We start from the raw sequence: 24,990 nt of genomic DNA, 5'->3' as shown, positions 1-24,990 counted from the left end.
CGAGGTCCAGCGGGGTGGAGCGCCAGATGTATCTCCAGCTAGAGGACAGCACGGTGGTGCGGCCGGCCTCCTTCATGGGGAGCTCGGAGACGATCTGGCGTTGGATGTCCTCGGCGAGGGCGCTGATGTTGACGCGCCGGCCGCTGGAGTAGGCGGCGGACTCGAAAGCTGCAGGGAGAGGGAGGGCGCCGGTGGTGGTGGTGCTTTGCCCAGGTGGAGCAGGTAGGCAGCGCAAGATGCGGTCCATGAAGAGGTCAGTGGCGTGGATCGAGGGAGAGGTCAAGGGGGGGTCAGAGAGCCGGCCGACGGCGTGAGCGTCAGGAGAGGTCAAAGCGGCGGCCGGGGAAAGAGAGACGGGAATGGATTGGTAGTTGGCAGCGATCCAAATTTGGATACCCTAGTAGTCTTGCACCAGTAAATTTACACTCTCTGTCAGACCTAGGGCTCCATTCCGACATTTGGGCCGGTTTGGTCGGGAGCCGCATGAGTACAAGATACCTGGGCTTTTGACTTTTTATATTTTTTTCTTTAAATTCATAATGCTTTGTCGTTTTAGGCCTTTTTTACCTCCCGTTGACATGTCTTGGAGTTGCGACACTCGCTAGAGACATTGTCTACAGATTTTTTTTTTGGAATTCAAGAGCTTTATGATTTAAGCAGCGGGGTTACATTCCTTCATTACACAAGCCGTAAGAAAGGATGGAATATAGTTTATCCAAAGGCATGGTCTCCTAAAGGAACTACAGCGTCTACAGATTTGGGAGACTCAAATATGCAAATACAGATATTGTCTTATATTTTTTTAAAGGAGGATAGTGCGTGCAGCCTTTGCGTCCCTTGATGCACAAAATCACATGTGTTACGCACACAATCACATACTGTTAATGATTATTCTACTATACTAAACAAAGACAAGCTAGCGTTGATGTCAAGCGAACCGGCTTAAATAATAAATACTCTCGAAATAGACTTTTGTCCCGCTTTATCTATAAAGCAACGACCGAATAGAGTACACAGCTGAAAAATAAAAGGTAATGAGGTTGCTCCCTTACAAAGCCGATCCTAGGCTAAGCAACAACCGAATGGACTACGCTACCAAAAGATAACACAGGAAGATATGAGTACAAAGCCACGCAATGCCCTATTACACCTAAGCTCCACGATTTCGCTTGGTCGCTCCCCCGAGCCACCTCGAGGTCCCAAGAACAAGTGTGACGAGAACATATCTCCAGATCTGGGTCGAGGCATCGCCACTTACTGAAACAGAGAGCATGCCAGGGCCACCCTCCGCCCCAACTTCCGTCGTCCACATGACTAAGAGGGAAAGCCATCACCGCCACCATGGTGCCCGCCGGAGAGCCCACCACTCGGACCGCCACTCAGGACCGCCGCCCTAACATCCATGCCCGAGACACCACTAACCACCCACATCACGGTGCAACCACCATGGTAGTAGAAGTAAAAGGGATCTTCTTTCACTCATGGCCCAACATCATCCAAAGAGTCTGGGTCGACACCTACATCGTAGGAGGCGTCCACGCCCTCCTATAGACAAAGCCTTCAAGAGAAGGGATCATGGCACGTGCACAAATATTGACAAGTTCAAGAAAAGGTCAAACATGAGAGTTTCATTCCTGAAGCGAGCTTCGAGCCAACACCTTTAGCAAGGTCACAAAACGTGTGTGTCAACAATTCTTGATCTAGCCATAGAGGCAAGATCATCGGTTTTCACTGTCATCAACGTCTCTAATTGTTGATGATTGTCACTAAGCCAGTTTTTGGATGTTGAGAGCCCAAGGCCCACTGTCGGTGTCAAAACCGGCGGATCTCGGGTAGGGGGTCCCGAACTGTGCGTCTAAGGCGGATGGTAATAGGAGGCAGGGAACACGATGTTTTACCCAGGTTCGGGCCCTCTTGATGGAGGTAAAACCCTACGTCCTTCTTGATTTATTCTTGATGATATGGGTATTACAAGAGTTGATCTACCACGAGATCGGAGAGGCTAAACCTTAAAAGCTAGCCTATGGTATGATTGTATGTTGTCCTACGGACTAAAACCCTCCGGTTTATATAGACACCGGAGAGGGTTAGGGTTACACAAGGTCGGTTACAAAGGAGGAGATATACATATCCGTATTGCCTAGCTTGCCTTCCACGCCAAGTAGAGTCCCATCCGGACACGAGACGAAGTCTTCAATCTTATATCTTCATAGTCTAACAGTCCGGCCAAAGGATATAGTCCGGCTGTCCAGAGACCCCCTAATCCAGGACTCCCTCAGTAGCCCCTGAACCAGGCTTCAATGACGATGAGTCCGGCGCGCAGTGTTGTCTTCGGCATTGCAAGGCGGGTTCCTCCTCCGAATACATCACGGAAGAATTTGGATACAAGGATAGTGTCCGACCCTGCAAAATAATTTCCACATACCACTGTAGAGAGAATAATATTTCCACAAATCTAATCTGCCAACACGTTTTGGCAATATAACATTATGCCATAGTCTGGTGATTATTCGAACCGTTTCCTTTGACTAGCCCCGCTCATAACGCGAGGCAGTTTCTTGACACGTCTTGTCAAAGCAGAGATCGTGTTCCCCTAATTATGGGATTCTCATCAATACGGTCATGGGTAACCCAATCATGCCTAGGACTCCTAGATTTTAGGCAAGTCCCAAATGGCCACTAGGAGGACGCTTGATATTCACCCTCTTTATAAAGGGACAAGGCTTTTACTTTTTTTCCCTCCCGTGCTCAATCGAATCCTTCCCCCGCCTCGAGTTCTAACACCCAAAGCCCAGGTCAGGTGCTTCGGACCTTCAATCATGTCCGAATATAGCCTTCAAGGCCGGTGGATGCCCTCCTCCGTTACGGAAGAGGATATCAAGAAGTTGAGGGAGGCCAGATACCTGACCGCCGAGGTTTCGCATCGGCTGCCTGCCCGAGGGCAGGTCGTCCCTACTCCCGAACCCAACGAGAACGTTGTGTTCATCTCCCACTTCCTCCGAGGTCTAGGCCTCACTCTGGATCCCTTCGTTAGGGGTTTGATGTTCTATTACGGGCTAGATTTCCACGATCTAGCCCCGGACTCCTTTCTCCACATCTCGGCATTTATTGTCGTATGTGAGGCCTTCCTCCGCATTACCCCTCACTTCGGCATGTGGCTCAAGACCTTTGACGTGAAGTCGAAGATGGTCGAGGGGCAGCATGTAGCGTGCGGAGGCGCATTAATAAGCAAGATCGCTGGAGCTCCATGGCCAAAGGGTTCCTTTCCAGAGGTGTCCGGATTATGGCAACGGGAGTGGTTTTACATCACAGCTCCCAGAAGTGCCAAGTGGGTGGCTGCCCCTGCTTTCCGCTCGGGCCCTCCACCACAACTGATGTCATGGATTAGCAGAGGGCTGAGCTGGTGTCCAGCCAAGGACGTGCCTATACTGCAGAGCCGCATTCAAGATCTCTTCGAAGGATATTTCAGTCTGGTTACGGTGGTGCAAGTCATGCTGGTTCGTCGAGTCCAGCCTTGCAAACGCCGGCCCCTCCGCATGTGGGAGTTCAAACCAGAAGGACCGCGCACTATTCAGAATTTCCTTGGCCTGATGCACGAGGAGATGTATAAATCATTCTTCGGACCCCAAATAGAGTGTCCGGATACTACCGAGGACGTGGGCCTGAGCAGCAACCGCACCGTCGACCAAGTAAGTAATCCTCTAGCCGAACACACCGTCTTTCATTTATCGTGACGTCATTCTAAGAAATCGCTCTTTGACCAGGACTGGCTAACAAAGGCGAAGATGATTCGGTGTTCGGCCCCCCTTCCTGAGGGTTTGGACCATCCGGTACTGGAAAAGATGCTCGAGCTAGCACCTTGCCCGGAGACCTCAAAGGAAGATAAAGGGGGGATAATGAGGGCGAAAGCGGCCCCCCACCGCTACCAATTCCAACCGAGGGAATAAGCGCTTCCGTGAAGGAGGATAACCAAGGGGAAGATTCTAACATTCTCTCGCTCCGGGGAAGGAAGAGGACTGCCTCTGAAGATCCGGAAACCAAGGCTTCCAAACGGGAGAAGAAGTCTCCACCAGAGGGTCCTGCCTCGGAGGGTGCTCTTGCCACACAAAGTCCGCGCGGGGATCAGCCCTCTAACGAGCGGTAAGTGATAAAAAATGCTTAATAGTAAAGATATTATACCTTACTTCCGAGGAAAATAACCGAAGCGTTTATCTTGCAGTTCGGATCTTAGCCCTTCTCAACAGAGCTCGTCTTCAGGGGATCTTCTTCCGGAGATGATGGAGAGCGAAACGCCTCCCCCGGACTCCCCCGCTCAAGAAGCGGGCGACCTTGAGGTGTCGTCACGGAGGGCCTCCCCGGGTCCGGTGAGGCCAGAAGATAATCCTATGGTCACCCGAAGTCCCCAATATCCGGCCCTTGAAGAGGGCAAACAAAAGATTCCGGCGCCGTCTGGTATGCGGTCGGACGCACTGAGGGATCTGCTGAAGCGAGCGACCATCTCAGAAGAACACCATATGTTGATGGGCACGGTGATGGAAAGGATTTCGTCTGCCGAAAGCGGGTTGCATGACGCCTTTATGAGTCTCCTAATGGGCTTTGAGGTACGTAAAATGATATACATTTGTGATAGTACCGCACATTTTTAGGTGTGCCCTGTGTAGGTAGTAGCCCCTAAGACTCTGGTTGTCGCCGAGAACGGCGGCAAACAGAGGATCATAGTCCCAGGTAATAACCATACCGCTTTTATGTGCAGGTGGTGGAAGCTCCGGTGGCTAGCCGGGCTAATGAGTTTGCCGAACTAAAGCGGCAACTGGATGCGGCAGATGCCGACATCGAGCTTGTTTAACAAGCGGCTTGACGAGGCACAGGGTAAGTGATGTTTTCTGGTGAATGTCACATAGGAAGAGCAGCGTGATGCCAATATATTTAATATGTTGTGACTGCAGATGGAGCTGCCACCGTGGAAACCCTTCGGGCAGAACTTGCCCGAGCCAAAGAACAAGCAAGGAGTAGTAATGCGGCTGCTTTGAAGGCGGCCGAAGAGTTGAAAGCCGAGAAGGCCGCGCATTGCGAGAGCAAAGAGAAAATGGCCAAGATGGCTGCAAAGTTAAAAGACACTGCCGACCATTGCCAGTTCCTTAAAGAAGAAAATCGAGCCAAGGCGACGGACCTTGAAAAGGCCATGATGGCGACCAAAGACACCCGTTCTGCCATGAGAGCGAAGAAGGAGGAACTGCGTGAAGCCTGTGATATTGTGGCTAGGAAGCCCTTTTTGCTGCGGAGGAAGCTCGGAGATCCGCGGTATGCCCCTCTGGATCGGCTGTGGAGTTCGGCGGACGCATATCTGGACTTGGCGGCGAGCGCTGTCGATGCGGCTGAATACTTCCGAGATCAAATAGATCGGGAAGTGGACAAGCTGTTCTGGTCGCAGTTCAACGTGCCAGAGCGTCCGCTTCCATTGACCGATCGGCTAGCTGAATGGGCCGAACTCAATAGGTTGTCCGGACTTGCCATGAGGTCCGTCGTAGATCATCTGTGGCCTGAAAAGCCGAAGCCGAATAGCTATTTCAGCTTAGTGCAGCAGTTCCTTGGTGCGGTGCCGCGCATCAATGCGATGAAGAGGTCGGCGTGCATAGAAGGCTCGCGGATGGCCCTTGCCCGTGTCAAAGCATACTGGGCGGAGATGGATGCTGCTACTCTCGCGGTGCAGGGTTCGGCCATAGGCCGAGTGGCTGCCGAGCACTATTTTGAAGAAGTTCTTGAGGGTGCTCGTTTGATAGAGGCCCAGTGCTCGAAGAATATTATGCTTGAATAACATGTATTCCCATTGTAAAAACAATGTTTTTTATTGAATTTATCAAGGTTGTATTTATACGTGTGCCCGAAAGTATTGTGATGCCTTCTGTGCGGCCGTTTATGTATGCATGTGTATAACCTGAAAGATTGCAGTCGTCGGCTTCAGCCCCCACGCATATAATGCGGGGGTGTTCGCAGAAGATGCGTATTCACACTTAATCCAATGTCTTGGTCCTAATAAGGAGGTGATGGCGCAGCGAACTAGGCAACCGGACTATAATGCTTTAACACTTTCACTTAGCCATAGGAGTTTGACAGTGGGGCTACTATATAGCCCCTGGTGGCTCCGCACTCATCCGAATTCGGGGTGCGTACTTTCCCGGCCGGGAAACGACCCTTCGTTAAGGCGGAGGAATTCTAACATTCTGATAGGTCATCGAGTGGTTGACCAGTCTCACGCTATATCATGACAGTCAATTTTCGGCTTTCTCTACTGAGGTGCTTGTCCGGATGAACCGGGGCACAATCGCAGTAGTTCTCCTGGTGCCGCCTTAGCCGATAGAGCGGAACGTAAGGCAACAAAACACAGGAGCCGGGCAAACCCAACATTTGACTAAAGACATGATTCGGAGCTGATGCATATAAGGCCAAACTCGCGACGCCGAACACTCCCTAAGGTATTCGGTCTTTATGGTGTAAACCGGGCCTAAACAATGCCCTCTGTAAGAAGCCCCTGGTGTCCAGGTACGTGCATTGTTCTGACATGGCCACATGCCAAGACGTCAGCATCCTTCTCAATGGTACTGAGAATCCGAGGGATGTGTATCAACAAGAGATAGTAAAAAAGGTTGACGCGGGGTCTTAATCTAAAAAGAATCCTTAGAACGGTTCCCTGCTGCACGTCTGCGCCTGTGTCTCCATTGTGCCGTATCCTGGACGGGTGTAGCACGATGGTCATTTGTAAAAGAGAGGAACTTAGGTGAAAAGTTGTCGTGCAAAAAGGTAGGTTTAAAGGAACCATGTACAATTCAAGATGAGTAAGAATTGCCACTTGTCTGCGCGCGTTGAGCCCCTTGTATTTGTAATAGGGGTCTGGCCATCAAACCTGTATGAAGTACATATAGCTGCGTCGGACTCGTCTAACTGTGTCCGTAGTCTTGACGACCTATCGAGTGCTTTAGTTGGTGAGGCCGTTTTAGTGTGCGGCTGCCAAGGCAGCCGCACTCTCTTCGACGCACAGGGATCGCTCAATATTTCCATTTACTGTGATGATGCCATGTGGACCGGACATCTTAAGCGTGAGGGAAGCGTAATGCGGTATTGCATTAAAGCGAGCGAAAGCTTCGCGTCCAAATAGTGCTTGATAGCCACTTTGGAACGGAGCAATGTGGAAGGTTAAATTTTCGCTACGGAAGTTATCGGGGAAGCCGAATATAACCTCTAGTAGCGGGGAGCCCGTGCAATGAGCCCCTGGGCCTGGCGTTACTCCTTTAAAGGTAGTATTGTTGTGGCAAATTTTCGTTGGGTATATCCCCATTTTGCGGATTGTGTCCTGATATATCAGGTTTAGACTGCTACCACTGTCCATCAGGACTCGTGTGAAGTGGTATCCGTCAATTATTGGATCTAATACCAAGGCAGCCCATCCTGCGCGCCGGATACTTGCCGAGTAATCCTGATGATCGAAGGTGATCGGTTGAGACGGCCAGTGGCAGAACTCCGCGGTGGTAGGCCCTTGGGCATATTTATCTAGGAGTGCCGCTTTGTTTCTCCCCTTTATCACGTGTAACACGTTTACTGTTTTGACTTCTGGTGGAAATTTCTTCTGTTCCCCAGTGCTTTGCTTGCGAGGCTCATCCTCGTCTTCGCTTGGTGTATCCTGCCCCTTGTGTTCGGCGTTGAGCTTGCCGGACTGCTTGAAGACACAACATTCTCTGTGGGTATGATTTGCAGGTTTATCGGGGGTGCTATGGATCTGACATATTTGGTCCAGAATTTTGTTTAGGCTGGACAGTTCATCTCTGGCGCCTTTAGAGGGTGGCTTTTTCTGACCTGGTTGAGAGCTTCTGAATCCGGCGTTTACCGCCGTGCTCTTCGGGTTGTCTTCTTTATTCCGGCGCTTATTATTTTTGCTGCGTCGTGATTTCCCGTTTCCATCTCTAACTTCGGATGTACTTAGGTCGCTGGTGCTGCATCGGGCTAGCCAGCTGTCCTCGCCCGCGCAAAAGAGGGTCATGAGGCTTGTTAATGCTGCCATTGTTCTCGGCTTTTCTTGGCCGAGGTGTCTGGCAAGCCATTCATCTCGGACGCTGTGTTTAAAGGCTGCCAAGGCTTCGGCGTCCGGACAGTCGACTATTTGGTTCTTTTTAGTAAGAAACATGTTCCAAAGCTTTCGGTCTGACTCTCCGGACTGTTGAGTTATATGACTTAAATCATCCGCATCCGTCCCTTGAAAATTTGCCCGAAAAGCGTCTTCGAGCTCTTCCCAGCTTCCAATGGAGCCTTCAGGGAGGCTTTTAAGCCAGTGCCGAGCTGGCCCTTTGAGTTTGAGGGGTAAATACTTAATGGCGTGGAGATCATCTCCTCGAGCCATATGGATATGGAGGATATAGTCCTCAATCCAGACCCCAGGGTCTGTTGTTCCGTCGTATGCCTCTATGTTTACGGGTTTGAATCCCTCTGGAAATTCATGGTCTAGCACCTCGTCGGTGAAACATAGGGGGTGTGCGGCACCCCTGTATCTAGGTGTACCGCGTTGTTCGGATGTTTGTTGTGTTGCATCGTATGCTGTAGCGCGCTTGCGTGGTCCATAGATGGATCTGGGTGCGCCGTCCTTTTGATGCGAGCCCTCGCGTGGATCGCGTATTGGCTTATGTGCGGCGTGGTTTGCCGCTCTATGTTGGCCGTGAGGTCGTCTATCCGGCCAGATGGCCGTTTTAATTTTTGGTTGCGGGGGATCTAAGGTCTCCTCATCAAATTCGGGTAGCAACTTCCGCTTCGGGTAGCTCTTGGTGGGGCGATTACCGCCGTACTTCGCTGCTGTGTTGAGTACATTACTCCATCTGATTCTGAGTGTGTCTTGCGCAGCCTTGAGCCTTTGCTTCTGCTTTTTTAGACTCCTCGCGGTGGCAACAAGCCTTTGATGGGCATTCTGTTGCTCCGGGTGTCTGTCCGGTGTGATGTCGTCTGAACTATTATCTTTGACAGAGTCGGGTTGTTCGGTTTGATTCTCCGTGGTGCCCTTGTCCGGCGATGGTTCACCCTGCTCTAACGCTGGGTCTATATGATCGTTGTTTCTGCCGAGGCGGGATTTGGAGCGGCGCTTACGCCGCCGCTTTGACTGCTTCTCGAGGGGACAACCCTTCGATGCGTCCTTCCGTTCCTCGTTGTCGTTTTCTTTTGGTTTGTCCACCATGTATACGTCATGTGATGAAGAGGGCGTCCAGTGCCCTGTGGGCAGTGGTTCCTGTTCGTCTCCTGCATCGTCGTCCATACCGTCGATATCTTCGGAGTTGAAGTCGAGCATGTCGGTTAGGTCATCGACAGTGGCTACTAAGTGGGTGGTGGGTGGGCGGTGAATTTCTTCGTCATCCGCATCCCAATCCTGCCGGACATAGTTTGGCCAGGACTCTCCTGACAAGGAGAGAGACTTTAATGAATTCAGTATGTCGCCGAAGGACGAGTGCTGAAAGATATCTGTGGAGGTGAACTCCATGATTAGCGCCCAGTCGGATTTGATAGTCACGGGCGCAGGCAGTTTGGAGTCCGTGGCCAGGAAAGGATCCGGCAGTTTGGCAACACGGCTCTCGTGAAGGGTAAGGTCGATATTCGGCTCGATCGCCGCTGAGGATACGGCCTCCGTGATGGGGTATATCCACCCGTCCATAGATGGCGCAACTGGCTCCGAGTTGAGGCTCGGAGCGGCTGCCGGTGCGATCTCCTGAATACGGTCCGATGGTAGAGCTAAATCATACTCATCGTGGCCGCATGGCGCACAAGGCAGGGGCTCGAATCCGTCAAAGATCAAGTCTCCGCGGATATCGGCTGTGTAATGTAAGCTTCCAAACCTGACCCGATGGCCAGGGGCGTAGCTTTCGATCTGCTCCAGATGGCCAAGCGAGTTGGCCCGCAGTGCGAAGCCGCTGAACACAAAGATCTGTCCGGGGTGAAAAGTCTCACCCTAGACCGCATCGCTATCGATGATAGAAGGAGCCATCAAGCCTAACGGCGACGACACAGAGGAACTCTCAATGAAAGCACCAATGTCGGTGTCAAAACCGGCGGATCTCGGGTAGGGGGTCCCGAACTGTGCGTCTAAGACGGATGGTAACAGGAGGCAGGGAACACGATGTTTTACCCAGGTTCGGGCCCTCTTGATGGAGGTAAAACCCTACGTCCTGCTTGATTTATTCTTGATGATATGGGTATTACAAGAGTTGATCTACCACGAGATCGGAGAGGCTAAACCCTAAAAGCTAGCCTATGGTATGATTGTATGTTGTCCTACGGACTAAAACCCTCCGATTTATATAGACACTGGAGAGGGTTAGGGTTACACAAGGTCGGTTACAAAGGAGGAGATATACATATCCGTATTGCCTAGCTTGCCTTCCACGCCAAGTAGAGTCCCATCCGGACACGAGACGAAGTCTTCAATCTTGTATCTTCATAGTCTAACAATCCGGCCAAAGAATATAGTCCGGCTGTCCGGAGACCCCCTAATCTAGGACTCCCTCACCCACCCATGTTCCACTACAAAACTTCGGAAGTTGAAGAGGGCCCGATGAATCTCCAGCTAGAGGACAGGACAGTGATGCGACTGGCCTCCTTCATGGGGAGCTTGGAGACAATCTGGCGTTGGATGACTTTGGGGAGGGCGCTGATGTTGACGCGCCGGCCGCTGGAGTAGGTGGCGGACTTGACATCTCCTGGGATATATAGGGAGGACGCCGGTGGTGGTGATTGCCCCAGGTGGAACAAGGAGGCAGCATAGAATACGGTCAATGAGGACATCCATGGTGTCAACAAAGGAGAGGTCAGAGTGATGGCGTGAGTGGGCAAAGAGAGGCCAGAGAGTTGCGTCCGAGCACTGGATTGGGGTTGGTTGCGTGACCTCCAACAGTGAGTTTACACTCTCTCTCCCGATGATTGTCAAAGCTAGGGTTTGGTTCCAAAATTAGGGCCGCTGGTCATGGCAGGACGCCGCTGGAGTGCAATATACATGGGCCTTTTCACCTTTATATATTTTTTTCTCTAAGTTCTTAACTCTTTGTTGGCCTTTTTACCTCCTTCCTGACAAGTCGGCATTCAATCATTGCTCGGCCCCTATCATTGCTAAAAAATTCAGCAATCAAAATCACATATTATTGTCTAAAGATTTCGGAGATTCGAATATGCAAAACCTTCTTGGTGATGTTTGAATTTATTCCACGCCTCACTTAGCTCGTCATCCTGGTGATAGATACTAAAGAGATCGACTTTTTCTTGTTTAACTTGCTCAATAGGTTTACCTTTTTGTTTGGTTACCTTTTGGAATTTCTCCATATCTTCGACATGAAAATTTCATGTGAATTTAGTAGGATTATTAGTATTCTATTGCTTCTTAGTAGTCATGATCTTTTCGATCAAAGCTTTTCCTGCTTCCAAGGTGAAGACATAAATTTTCCTCCTACACTCATATCAAGAATGGATTTAGATTCATCGTCTATTCCATGATAAAACAAGTGGAGTATGACATATTCTGCAAAATCATGGTTATATAGGATAGAGATTCAAAAGTTTAGAGTATCTCTTGCAAGCTTAGTCTAAGCTCTCTATTAGTTTTTGAGAAGAAAAGGTTAGCTCTTTTCAGAGTTTTGCTATCTTGGAGAAAGAGAAATTTTTAATCATGAATTTTTGTGCACAAGCTTTCCAACTAGTTATGTTACTATAAGGTAGTCTCCTTTATCATTATTCAACCTTGTCCTTCTCAAAGTATTAGAGGGGTCATATCAAGATAAGTTCTCTACGCACATCTTTAATTTTATAAGTACCGCACAAAGCGTCAAACAACATCAGATGTGCTTCAGGCTCCTATTCTTTATCTCCTATAAAGGCACGCCTTTTCACTTAATTGATTTGTTCACAGTAACTCGAATACTCGGAGGAGATCTTGAGCCCATATACAGAGCACAATACTCCCTTAGAGTCTTCTCTTTATTTGGAGTAATCGACATCTATGCAAACAAAGTGTTCAGCTTAGTAGTTTTATTTTGTTTGTTTGTTCTGTTAATGAAGCTTGTAGCACCCGCGGAAAATGCACAATGTAAGATTGTAGACAACTTCTACTATAACAAGCAGCGCCTCTCTCAGAGAAATGAAACATCTACAATAACAACACCTGTGAATCACTTATTAAACATATACTATGCGCTTAGCTCCCTGGCAATTAACGGTGCCAGAAAATGCTTGATGGCCTGCAAGACACATGAGGTATTGTAGCACAATCGTGTAAGTATCCCAATAGTTATCGTCCCAACGAAGGGCAAATGAGAGTATGAGCGGCGTTTCGGTCACACACAAGTTGTCACAGCTCTTGTGTAAATTAACAATTTGAGAATCTGCAGATGGTATTATTGTGACATGAAAAAATATACCAGAGTGGTACAAGGTATTGCTTGTGGCAGCGAGAATAATAACTTAAAAATAAAGAACATAAATTAGAATACTTAAAATAAAAATGGTTTCCTAGAGTAGAGAGATTAGGAGCGGGGAGACTGGATCATGTTGTACATCAAGTGTGCCAGTGTGACAGTAATGCCAGTTACCTCGTATCGTGAGTCTAATATATTTTGTTTGTTCAATAAGAGGATCACCCTTGAGTTCTAGAACTCCACATGGATTCCATTCTCTTCTATGGTCCTGCTTTGGTGATGCCACAAGATGGTCATCTCCACGATTAAGGTTGTTAAACCGGAATCATGCATTAAGCTCTCTGGATCACATTTATCTCATGGTGTCTTCGTTCCTTGTAGATATGACCACCAATCACCAAGAGGTTATGGATTCACTAAACAATATGTCATGTTGTCTTGGCCCATAAATTGTACAACGCGCATTATGTTCACCATAGAATAGTAACTTACTAAACTATCATATGTAATTTGTGGGATCTCATTAGGAAGATAGATAAAGACGAACTCAAGTGATGCTTGCTGGCCCAGGTGGAGCAGAGAAGACATAGAGGATGTGCTCAATGATGATGTCCATCGATCTGGTCTTTGTACCCAAAATTAACTCATGAACATTGTTAGAAATTTCATGGATACTTCTTTTAACATGTGAACATTTTCTAAATGTCATGAACACTTTGAGAAATGTATGAATGTTATATTAAATGTAATGAACATGTATTGAGGATGTGCGGAAAGTTATTAACTTTCATGAACATTTTTCTAAACGCGTGAACCATTTTGCAAATTACATGAATAATTATAGAAATACATGCAAACTTCTTATTAAAACAGAGCTAAAAATGTATCTAAGATTACTAAAAAATATGTGCATATATATTACCCAAAATACACTGATATAAACCTATGGAAAATAAATTTTAAAACCACACAGCTGCCCTATCTTTTAGGGTCCACATCCAGCGAATTCACTTACCGTATGAACAAGGTATCATGAAGAGTCCTAGATAACATCTGGCAAAGAAAAATTTGTATGCAGTGTAGGCAGCATCTTAGGTACAAAAGTTTATTACACAAATCAATCATATGTCTAATAAGTTAACTAGAAAACAATGGCAACGCCTAGGTACTTGATATTCTCGATAGCTACTGATCACTGTCATCCAAGGTTTTGGATTCTTGATGAAAAATATATCCTAGACAGTAAACAAGCACGATTCAAGCAGACATATAGAAGCTTGGACAAAATTAAAAATCCAGCTGAAATATGATAATACTTAAAATGATTAGTTCGTCCCCAATCTGGAGCACATGCAATTTTGGGTTGAGGCAGCCAATATCCTGAAGCATCGGAGCACAACCAATTTGATCTTGGGGGATGGGAGGGGGGCAATGTTGTATATGTTCCTCCCACAGTATGACACGCTCAAGACGATAGGCTGTTTGAGCCCATCCTTTCACTAAATGGACTCCTTTTTATCCTCTCCTCCTTTTTATGATTTATTTCTTCTGATATCTTTCTTCCGCAGAAACAAAGTTCAACATGGAGAGTTTCTACAAAGATCAAAACTCAATTTTTTATTTAGATGATGGGTTGCCTCCCATTAAGCACAGGTTTTTAGGTTGCTAAGCTCGACCTCATACCTTCATACCAAACACAGAACCGAGGTGGCCTATGTTCCTTCTCACTAACCGCACAAATTATGTTCTGAGGTGGAACGCACTTTTCCACTATCCCTTCATTGTAAATTCTGAAAGTCACCTTACCCTCGGCACAATCCAAAGTTGCACCTACGGTATTTAAAAATGGTATCCCAAGAATAATAGATAATTTTTCATCTTCAGACATATCAAGAATAGTAACATCTATAGGAATAATGTGTCTATCCAATCTCAAGAGCACGTCTTCGGCTACTCCTATTGACATCTTAGTAGACGTTTTATTCAGCTGCAATGTTATAGCTGTCGGGACACATTCTCCTCAATTCAACCTTTTATAAAGTGTCAAAGGCATAATGCTTACCCATGTTCTGATGTCACAAAGAGCATTATGAATATCAATGTTACCCATAGAATAAGATATTGTCGGTATACCTGGATCTCCTAGCTCTGCCGATATTTTCCCATCAAAGGGATAACTCGTTATCATTGCCACCCGTTCTTCTAAATTCATGATCTGTTATTGTTAATAATATCTCTCATAAACTTTGCAAATGTAGGAATTTTCAATATGTTAGTGACATGGAAAGAAACATAAGAATTCTAATAATATCTTTTAAGAAAGAAGCAAATAGTTCATTATTTAAAGGTGGTCTAACTGGCTTCGGATAAGGAAGAGTTTTTACCTTTTTATTTTTCTTTCTCCTTACCTCTATCTTTAATCTTGTCTTGTGTGACTTGTCTATCTTTAGTACTTCTTGGAAATGGAGGCTTGCTCTTGTTTTCTACTGCTATTTCTTTAGCTTTATCAGGTCCTAGGGCAACCTCCTTTTCATTATTCCATCGATGGTTTCTGCGAATGAATCAAACTTCTTTATTATTCTCCCCATCCTCTTCATTATTTTGTGCATTTTATGAATAGGTTCTTCTCGATCATCATCAGTTGTAATGATGTCTTCATCCTTCTGGGTTTGGCGTTGACTATCTCTTTTCTTTACTCTTGTTCTTTCTCGTACCATTGAGGTCCTTTCGGGTCCTGCATTGTTTTACCAATTTGCGTGCCAACTCCATTCAAACAAAAGAGATTATTTTTATCAAGTTGGCAAGAATGAAAGATTGTACTTTAGGAGTTTGTGAGCATTGGTTTCTATCATGCTAGAATGTGTGTCTAGATTTTTCATCTAATTCTCTAGAGAGGTAAGACATAACCTTTTCATTCTGATAAATACACTGCCTCGGGTCTCTATTAAAACCTTCTTGGTGATGTTTGAATTTATTCATTGCCTCACTGAGCTCGTCCTCTTGCTGGTTGATACTAAAGATATCTACTTTTTCTTGTTTAACTTGCTCAACAGGTTCACCTTTTTCTTGGGATACCTTTCAAAATTCCTCCATATCTTCAACATGGGAACGTTTGCTATGAACTTAGTAGGATCATCGGTATTCCGTTGCTCCTTAGCAATCATGATTTTTGTTGGTAATATGCCCTAGAGGCAATAATAAATTTGTTATTATCATATTTCCCAGTTCATGATAATTGTTTATAATTCATGCTAGAGTTGTATTGACTAGAAACTTAATACATGTGTGAATACATAAACTACACCGTGTCTGTTGTACGCCTCAACTAGACTAGCTCGTTGATCAAAGATGGTTAAGGTTTCCTAACAATAGACATGAGTTGTCATTTGATAACGAGATCACATCATTAGGAGAATGCTGTGATGGACAGACCCAACCGTAAGCTTAGCATCAGATCATTTAGTTATTTACTCCAACTTTCATCATGTCAAGTATCTGTTCCTTAGACTATGAGATCGTGAATCTCCCTGACACCGGAGGAATATTTAGTGTGTATCCAAACATCACTTCTTAACTGGGTGATCATAAAGGTGCTCTAAAGGTATCTCTAAAGGTGTTTGTTTGGTTGGCATGGATCGAGACTGTGATTTGTCGCTCCGTGTGACGGAGATATATCTCGGGCCCTCTCGGTAATACTACATCACAAGAATCTTGCAAGCATGTGAATAATGAGTTTAGTCACGGGATCTTGTATTACTGAACGAGTAAAGAGACTTGCCAGTAACGAGATTGAACTAGGTATGGAGATACCGACGATCGAATCTCGGGCAAGTAACATATCGCCGGACAAAGGGAATTGTATACGGGATTAACTGAATCCTTGACATCATGGTTCAACTGATAAAGATCTTCGTGGAATATGTGGGAACCAATATTGTCATCTAGGTCCCGCTATTGGTTATTGACTAGAGAGGAGTCTCGGTCATGTCTAAATGATTCTCGAACCCGTAGGGTCGCACGCTTAACGTTTGGTAGAGCTAGGTAGTATTGAGATATTAATAGTGGAAAATCCGAAGGTTGTTCCGAGCCTTGGATGGGATCTGGTCATCGCGAGGAGCTCCGGAATGGTCCGGAGGTAAATATTTATATATGGAAAGTTGTGGTCAGGGTTCCGGGAAAAACTCCGGTTTTTTCAGTATTGCACCGGGAAGTCACCGGAAGGTTCCAGAAAGTTCTGGAGGGGTCTAGAAGTCCTTGTAGGGTTCCACCACGTCCCATACAGTAGCATGGGATGTAGTGGGGGCGCACCAGCCTTAATGGGCCAAGGGAACCAGCCCCTACAAGGCCCATGTGGCTGGGAAGGAGAAACCCTAAGTGGAAGGGAGTCCACTTGCCTTGGGTGGCAAGTTTCCTCCCTTGGACGCCTCCCCTTCTTGGGGGAGGGGCTAGGGCTGCGCCCCCAGCCCTCCCACACCCCTATATATAGTGGGGAGGGGGTGCAAGGCCTCGACACACCAAACCGAAGCCTCGTCTCTCTCCTGATAAGCCTCGACCTCGATCCGTCAACGCTTGGCGAAGTCCTATCGGTGTTCCGCTGACATTACCACCACCAAGCCACCGTGTTGGTTCATATCTCATCTACCTCCTCTCCCTTGCTTGCTGGATAAAGAAAGAGAGGACACCGCTGAGCCGTACGTGTGCTAAACTCGGAGGTGTCGTCCATTCAGCACTAGATCAGATTGGATCGTGAAGAGTACGATTACATCAACCGCATTATGACGCTAACGCTTTCTATCTACAAGGGTATGTAGACACACTCCCCTATCGTAGTTATACATCTCCTAGATTAGATCTTCTGTGATTCATAGGAATTTTTTTTCATTTTCATGCAACTTTCCCCAACAATCTTTTCTATCAAAGCTTTTTGTGTTTCAAGCTCAAAGAGAGAAATGTTCCTTCTACACTCATATGAAGAATGGATTTAGATTCATTGTCTATTCCATCATCAAACAAGTGGGGTATAACATATTCAGCAAAACCGTGATTAGGATAGGGATTCAAAAGTTTAGAGTATCTCCCCCAAGCTTAGTCTAAACTCTCTCTTTGTTTTTGAGAAAAAGATGTTAGCTCTTTTCAGAGTTTTGCTATCTTGGATAAAGTGAAAAATTTAATCATGAATTTATGTGCACAAGCCTTCCATCTAGTTATATTAGAATAAGGTAGTATATTATATCTTTGTTCAACCTTGTCCTTCGAAGAAAATATCAGAGAGTGGCAACGATGACAATAACTACTTAAATGTAAAGAACATAAATTAGAATACCGAAAATATAAGTGGTTTCCTGGAGTAGAAACATTAGGAGTGGAGAAACTTTGGATCATGGTGTACATCAAGTGTGCCAGTGTGACGGTAATACCAATTACCTTTTATCGTGAGCCTTATGTATTTTATTTGTTCAGTAGGACGATCACCCTTGAGTTGTAGAACTCCATGTAGGATTTCATTTTCTATTATAGTCATGCTTTGACGAATCTATAATGTGGTTGTCTCCACGATTAATGTTGTTAAACCGGAATCATGCATTAAGTTCTCTGGATCACCATTATCTCACGGTGTCTTTGTTCCTTGTAGATATCTCCACCTATCACCTGGAGGTTACAGATTCACTAAACACTATGTGTTACCTACGTAGGTGTTTAGATAATGTTGTCTGGGCTCTTAAATTGGACAACACGCATTATGTTAACCATGGAATAATAACTTACTAAACAGTCCTTGGTACATTGTGGGATCTCATCAGGAAGGCGGGTGGAGACGAACTCTAGTGATGCTTGTTGGCCCAGGTGGAGCAGAGAAGAGATAGAGGATGTGGTCAATGATGAAGTCCATCAATCTAGTCTTTGTACCCAAAATTAATCAATGAACATTTGTAGAAATGTCATGCATACTCTATTTAACATGTGAACATTTTTTAAATGTCATGAACACTTTGACAAATGCATGAATATTATATTAAATGTAATGAACATTTCTTGAGGGTGTGGGAAAAGTTATTAACTTTCATGAATATTTTTCTAAATGCGTGGACCATTTTTGCAAATTACATGAATAATTTTAAAAAATACGTGCAAACATCTCATTAAAACTGAGCTAATAATGCAAACGTTTCTAAAATTACATCAACAATATGAGTGTATATTACCCAAAATATACTGATATAAACCGAGGGAAAGTTAAATTTAAAACCAAGGCATCCACATCCAGGGAATTCACTTATCATATGAAGAAGTTACCATGAAGAGTCATAGATAACATCTGGCAAAGGCAATTGGTATGAAGTATAGGTATCATTTTAGGCACAAAAAGTTATTAAAGAAATCAGGCATAGGTCTAATAAGCGAACTAGAAAATAATGGCAATGCCTGGGTACTTGATATTCGACAGGTGCTATGCGCTTAGCTCCCCGGCAATGGCGCCAGAAAATGTTTGAGGGCCTGCAAGACACATAAGGTATTGTAGCACATTTCTGTAAGTATCCCAATAGTTATCGTCCCAACGAAGGGCGGATGAGAGTATGAGCAGCTTCTCAGTCACACACAAAATGGCTTGTGTGAACTAACTGTTTGAGAATCTGCAGATGATATTATTGTCCCGTGAAGTAATATACCAGAGTGGTAAAATGTATTTGTTGTGGCAGCGGGAATAATAACTAATTAAAAATAAAGAACATCAATTAGAATACTTAAAATATAAGTGGTTTCCTAGAGTAGAGAGATTAGGAGCGGAGAAACTTTGGATCATAGTGTACATAAAGTGTGTCAGTGCGACAGTAATACCAGTTACCTTGTATCGTGAGTCTAATATATTTTCTTTCTTCAGTAGGAGGATCACCCTTGAGTTGTAGAACTCCTCCACGGAGGAATCCATTCTCTTCTATAGTCCTGCTTTGACGAACCACAACATAGATAAAGACGAACTCCAGTGATGCTTGTTGTCCCAAGTGGAGCAGAGAAGAGGTAGAGGATGCGATCAATGATGAAGTCCGGCGATCTAGTCTTTGTACCCAAAATTAACTCATGAACATTGTTAGAAATTTCATGGATACTTTTTTTAACATGTGAACATTTTCCAAATGTCATGAACACTTTGAGAAATGTATCAAGATTACATTAAATGTTATGAACATTTATTGAGGATGCGCGGAAAGTTAAACATTTTCCTAAATGTGTGAACCGTTTTTGGAAATTACATGAATAGTTTTAGAAATACATGCAAACGTCTTATGAAAACTGAGCTAATAATGTTTCTAAGATTACATAAAAAATATGAGCATATATTACCTAAAATACACTGATATAATCCAAGGGAAAATAAATTTTAAAACCAAACAGTTTCCCTGCCTTTTAGGCATCCACATCCAGGGAATTCATGTATCATATGAAGAAGGTATCATGAAGAGTCGTTGATAACATCTCTCCATGTTATATTTAGTCCATGTTATATCTTATATTTACGAAATTGAAGCACCATTGGAGGTTCACGCTAATCCTAGAAAAACAATCAAAATTATCCATTCGATATCTCTACTAGTTATCTACAATCATTGGATGAAGTATCTCAGGAAGGCATTGCCCTTTGTCCCACCTCAACACTTGTTCCTAATGGGGCTCATCTATAGACTGTGATCTCACAGAACCAAAGGACTCAAAGAAAAAAAGAAAAAAAACACGCACAGCCTTATGAGTCTCTACAGGCTGCGATCTCCCAGATAAGAAAAAGAAGTCGCAAAAGGGAAGAAAAAGCCAAGCAGAGCCTTACAGATTCATGTATAGTCTGTTATCTCTCAAAAAGAAAAATAATTTGCAAAGAAGAGAAAATGAGCAGCGAAGATCTTTCCCACAGCCACCCCTTCATCTATTTCAATTATCATGCCCTAATCTCTCCATGATGGTTTCACCTAGAGGTTGTTGTTTCATCTTCCCCATGCATGCGTCCACTTTTTTGTACCGACCATCTCATCTAGCGGCACGTTCTCTGCTCACTGACACTTCCTTCGACTGATTTTTTTGTTTGGTTTCGCGAATGGGACCTTTCATTAATTAAAAGGAGTCATTACAATCTGTGGTGCACAGTGAGCTAATACCATCTGGACCAGTGTGTAGCCACACAGCAGTACTGGGTAGGGATTGCCCCATCAGAACTAGCTGGTGGCATACCTGGGTTAGCCCGTGTTTCACATGTGATACGGAATGCAACCTACCAAGACCTAGCAGCCAATGTTTCTACAGTAAGGAAGATCACATAACACACGTGCTACCCAAGATTTGGTCTCCAGTTTTCCCCACCATTGCCCGGCATACAACATCGAAAAAAACATCACTACCAACAACCAGACCACTTCAAAGAAATCTTTCTTTTTTCCAGGTCCAGAACTTAATCTCTACTTCAGATGATTAATTACAATATATATTATTTGAGCGTGTCAGGGTTATCTCCCTCTTAATAGTTGTTGGATTGCTATGTGTGGTTTCCTTGTAGCTTTTAGTGTTTCTTGGTTCCCTGTAGGGATTGTTCAAGAGCCATCTGCTATATGTTGTAGTGGCAAAAGCAACTTCAACGTGGGGATAATCTGTGCATGCACCATAATTTCCTTGATGTTGCACCGGCGTTGTGAATTTTCACGGGAGAGATTGGTGTTCAATCATTAGTAAAAAAAAGCATCACCATTAGGTGTTAACGTCAGCAAGCGTGCTGAATGCCCAAGTAAATGTGTTGATTATGAACGCTGCTGCTCTTAATTCATGAGTTACATGCAGAAAAACAAAAGACTTCAGAAGGCTTTAATTTGTATGCGCATCGATATTCCAGAGGCAAATGTTCAAACAATAACACCGTCGGTTCCATCGTTGTTCTATATAGAAGTTCATGCCAAATACACATAAGAACAATAGGAGGGTAACGATTATTGTAGGTGATTTTCCTTCTTCGAGTAGAAGTTGGTCTGCTTGTCGTAGAATATTTGGTTAAGTATTAGTCCTGCTGTTATTTCCGTTAACTTGCCTGGAGTTTTAAATATATTCTACCGAGAATGAGTTCTCAAATTTCCCAAGTTATTATTACTCGCCATGGTTCTGATTTTTTTTTGGCATTTTGATATTGTGAGGAGTGCAGAATAAAATTAATATCCACAAAGATGCATAGTATCTTTGCTTACGTATAAGCTTTCTAGGTGTATAAACAGAAAAATTAGTTCCTTTTCTATTTTTTTTGAAAGCAGTAGTATGGCATTACTATTAGGTTGACGTGCGTTCATGTATAGGACCAACATACACAATTATCAAAAAAATCCCTTCTAAAAGCAAAAAAAGAATCAATAACTATGACCACCTCAGTAAAATTTCAATAATAGTAATTCTTGAATAAAATAATTAGAGTAATTAGCGATAATCATGTTCAATTTAAATTGCCGATGAGACTATCAACTGATAACTATTGTGCTTTTATTCGATTTCACTAAAACGAGAGACTATCAACTGTATATATTCCATGTGTATATATAGAAAAAATATCTCCTTTTTTATTTGTGAGAAAACAGTAGTATGGCATTAGGATTACTGTTAAATGTGTTCATTTATAGGCTCAATATTTATAATTACGAAATTTCCCTTCTAAAAGGAAAAAAGAATCAATAACTGTGAATTTATAGGCTCAATAATTATAGTTTTCTCCCTAATGTTGCTCTAGAGGTCATGTACAATAACCCTGGAATTTTATGGCAGTACATCAACGAAGTGTGTATGGTAAATTTAATTTCATAAACAGTTTAGTGTGGTGAAATAACTAACCACAGTAAAAATAAGTTTGATCTTGCAGATCTGACTTGAGGCTCAATTTCTATAGGCATGAAAATGATTCCTCTATCGATGGATCTCAATTTGTATTCCTGTTGCCAGAGAAATATATGAATGTCAGTGGGTCTAAAATCAGTAAACTATTCTTATGTCAAATGTGTAAGATGTATGTGTTGGTTCTTTTCAGAAGGTTGTTAGCCAGCCATGTTATTTACACATTAATTAGCCACATGTAAGTTATTCCACATAATGACCCTTTTGTTAAGTGGTTCATGCAATTATTTGCTTCACCTGTTAATGGAAAACATTTTATCGACTACTTCAGCCATGTTTAAGAAGGTGGGGTTCTTAAGTTTTTTCAGTTGCTCCCATTCTGATTAGATGTCCCACATCGTTCATTCATGATCGCAACTATGTTTTTTTTCTTGAATTAACATGCAAGTTGATTTTCACATGGCCTAAGGTTTCTCAGTCCACCACATTATTCTTTGACTGACTAACAGTTGTTTGTGATCGAGTCATCATGTATACAGTATTGTACTTCAGAGGTTGGTAAGGTTTTTTCGACATCCGATGTCATTCAACTCATTTTCTTCTGTATCTTAGTCGACGTTACCCCCAGTAAAGAACTTGGTGAAAAAATATAGCTATCCCTTCCTATGGATAAGTAGTAGAGACATTCATATGTTTGTATAATAATATGTAGAAAGTGTTTCTTTTTGTATTCTTGTTAAGAAACATTAGTAACACCAATGTTATTTACACTTTTTTTGAACATGTCATTTACACTTTAGTTAGATGTATATTTTCCTTTTTTTTATTGCTAACCCGTCCGACCCATGGGTTGATGACTAGTACTTTTAAACCGAAGAAATATATGATTATCCTAAATCACCTTATCCCCCATTGCCTAACTTTAAGTATAAAAAAATTGTCAAATCAAGAATTTATTCCTAGCGTTCGTTAAACATCAAACTGGCACACCAGTGTATCAGTGAACCCACCTCTAAGGACATCGTTGTCGGTGGATCTTGGAAACGGACTCAACTAGACATTCGTACTCCAGCATCAACGGCAATACAAGATTCCTCGTGCCGGAGGTGAGGTTGGCAGCGGCGCCTACTACCGCATCCCTGATGAAACCTGCACAGCGCACGATAGACCTTATCACACTTCTATATTCCTGTACCGCCACGTTCGGCAAAGGGGACAAGGAGCTGATAAAGAAGGGGCTGGAGAGGATATGTAGCAATCTGGCATCGTTCGCTGACGCTCTAGCGCTGCGCGTGGTCCAGCCATGGCAGGGCGTGTGCCGCGCCCTCCAGGCGCACAAGAATACCCATGCACCGGTGGCCGCCGCAGTGCGCCGCTACTTCGCCAAGATGTGCCCGTTTCTCCACCTCATCGGGACCACGGCGAACTACGCCACCATCGATGCAGCTCGGATGGAGAGGAATGACCTGCTCGATGTTGTCGATCTCAGCGGCGCTGACACTGCCCAGTGGCTTCTGCTCCTCCACCTCTTTGCCAAGCATCCGAGAGCGGGCACACATAACCAAATCCTTTGTCTGACCATTGTCAACGAGGAGGACAAGTTCCTGTTCGTCACCGGTGCGCTCGTCGCCCGGGAAGCCAAGAGCCTGCACATCGGCTTCCAGTTCCACTTGGTGAAACTCCACATCAATCAACTGCTCAGCATCGAGCCCCTCAGTTTCAGGATCAGTGAAGCACTGGTCATCGCCTCCACACTACAGCTCCACCATCTGCTCGCCGATGAGTTTGCAGAAGTGGTTGCTCGTCCTCATGACAGGAAAGGAAAAGCGCAGGCCCATGCTACCATGATGAAGGCCGACGTGCTCCTCCGAGACCTAGCGGAGCTATCGCCGAAGCTCATGGTGGTGACAGAGCAGGAGGCCGACCACAACGGCAAGTTCATGGGCCGGTTCGACAATGCGCTCAACTACTACAGGGCCCTATCTGATGCCTTGGAGGAGAGCGTACCTGCACGCGTGTCGGCAATGGAGCGGTCGGACGTGGAATGGTGCCTGCTCCTGCAAGAGATCAGGAATATTGTTGTCTGTGATGGCGTGCAACGCCGGGAGCGCCACGATCGGATGGTAAAGTGGGTGGAGCGGATGAAGGCCGCCGGATTCGCGTGATGAGCGCCGACGCAATGGTACAAACAGTCATGCTGGGTTAGATGGTGACCGGCTGCAGCAGGGAGTACAGGGTTTCCAGTGAGAAGGATATGTGCTCCTTCATCCACTGGCGCGACATCCTGTTGTTCTCTGTCCCGACCTGGCGTGGGGTGTGACGAGGATCACTAGATATTGTGACATGTGATATTTGCATATTTATCATTTCATTGCAATAATTTCATGCATTTGATGAAAATGATTTTAGTTGATTGCCCGAACTTCTTGTTATCATTTTGGAGTTGTTGTTGTTATCCTACTGTGCGATAGCTGTTGTTTCATCTTGTGCCACAAATAGAAGTTGCAAAACGTTCAAGACATTTTTTTATTTTTGAAACATTCAAGATGTTTTGGTTATCTTTGAAACTTTCAAGACATTTTGAGTTGTTCTTGTTATTGTACTCCTAGTTGTTGTTTCATCTTATGCCACAATTAAAAGTTGAAAGTACGAGGTACTAGTATGATAGCAAATCAATAACCACAGAATGTTCGACTCTCTCTCTATCTTCCTCCAT

General features: G+C 44.6%; 1 pseudogene; it reads left to right on the top strand.

Moving 5' to 3' along the window:
* The first annotated feature begins 245 nt into the window (after positions 1–245).
* Positions 246–24,594, top strand: LOC147983353 (scarecrow-like protein 3; annotated as a pseudogene).
* The last annotated feature ends 396 nt before the right edge of the window (positions 24,595–24,990 follow it).

This window comes from Triticum urartu, chromosome 2A, assembly GCF_056163025.1.
Source record: "Triticum urartu cultivar PI428250 chromosome 2A, HENAU_Tu73, whole genome shotgun sequence".
NCBI classification, from domain to species: Eukaryota; Viridiplantae; Streptophyta; class Magnoliopsida; order Poales; family Poaceae; genus Triticum; species Triticum urartu.
The sequence above is the reverse complement of the archived record's forward strand: the minus strand, read 5'-3'. Positions and strand labels throughout refer to the sequence as shown.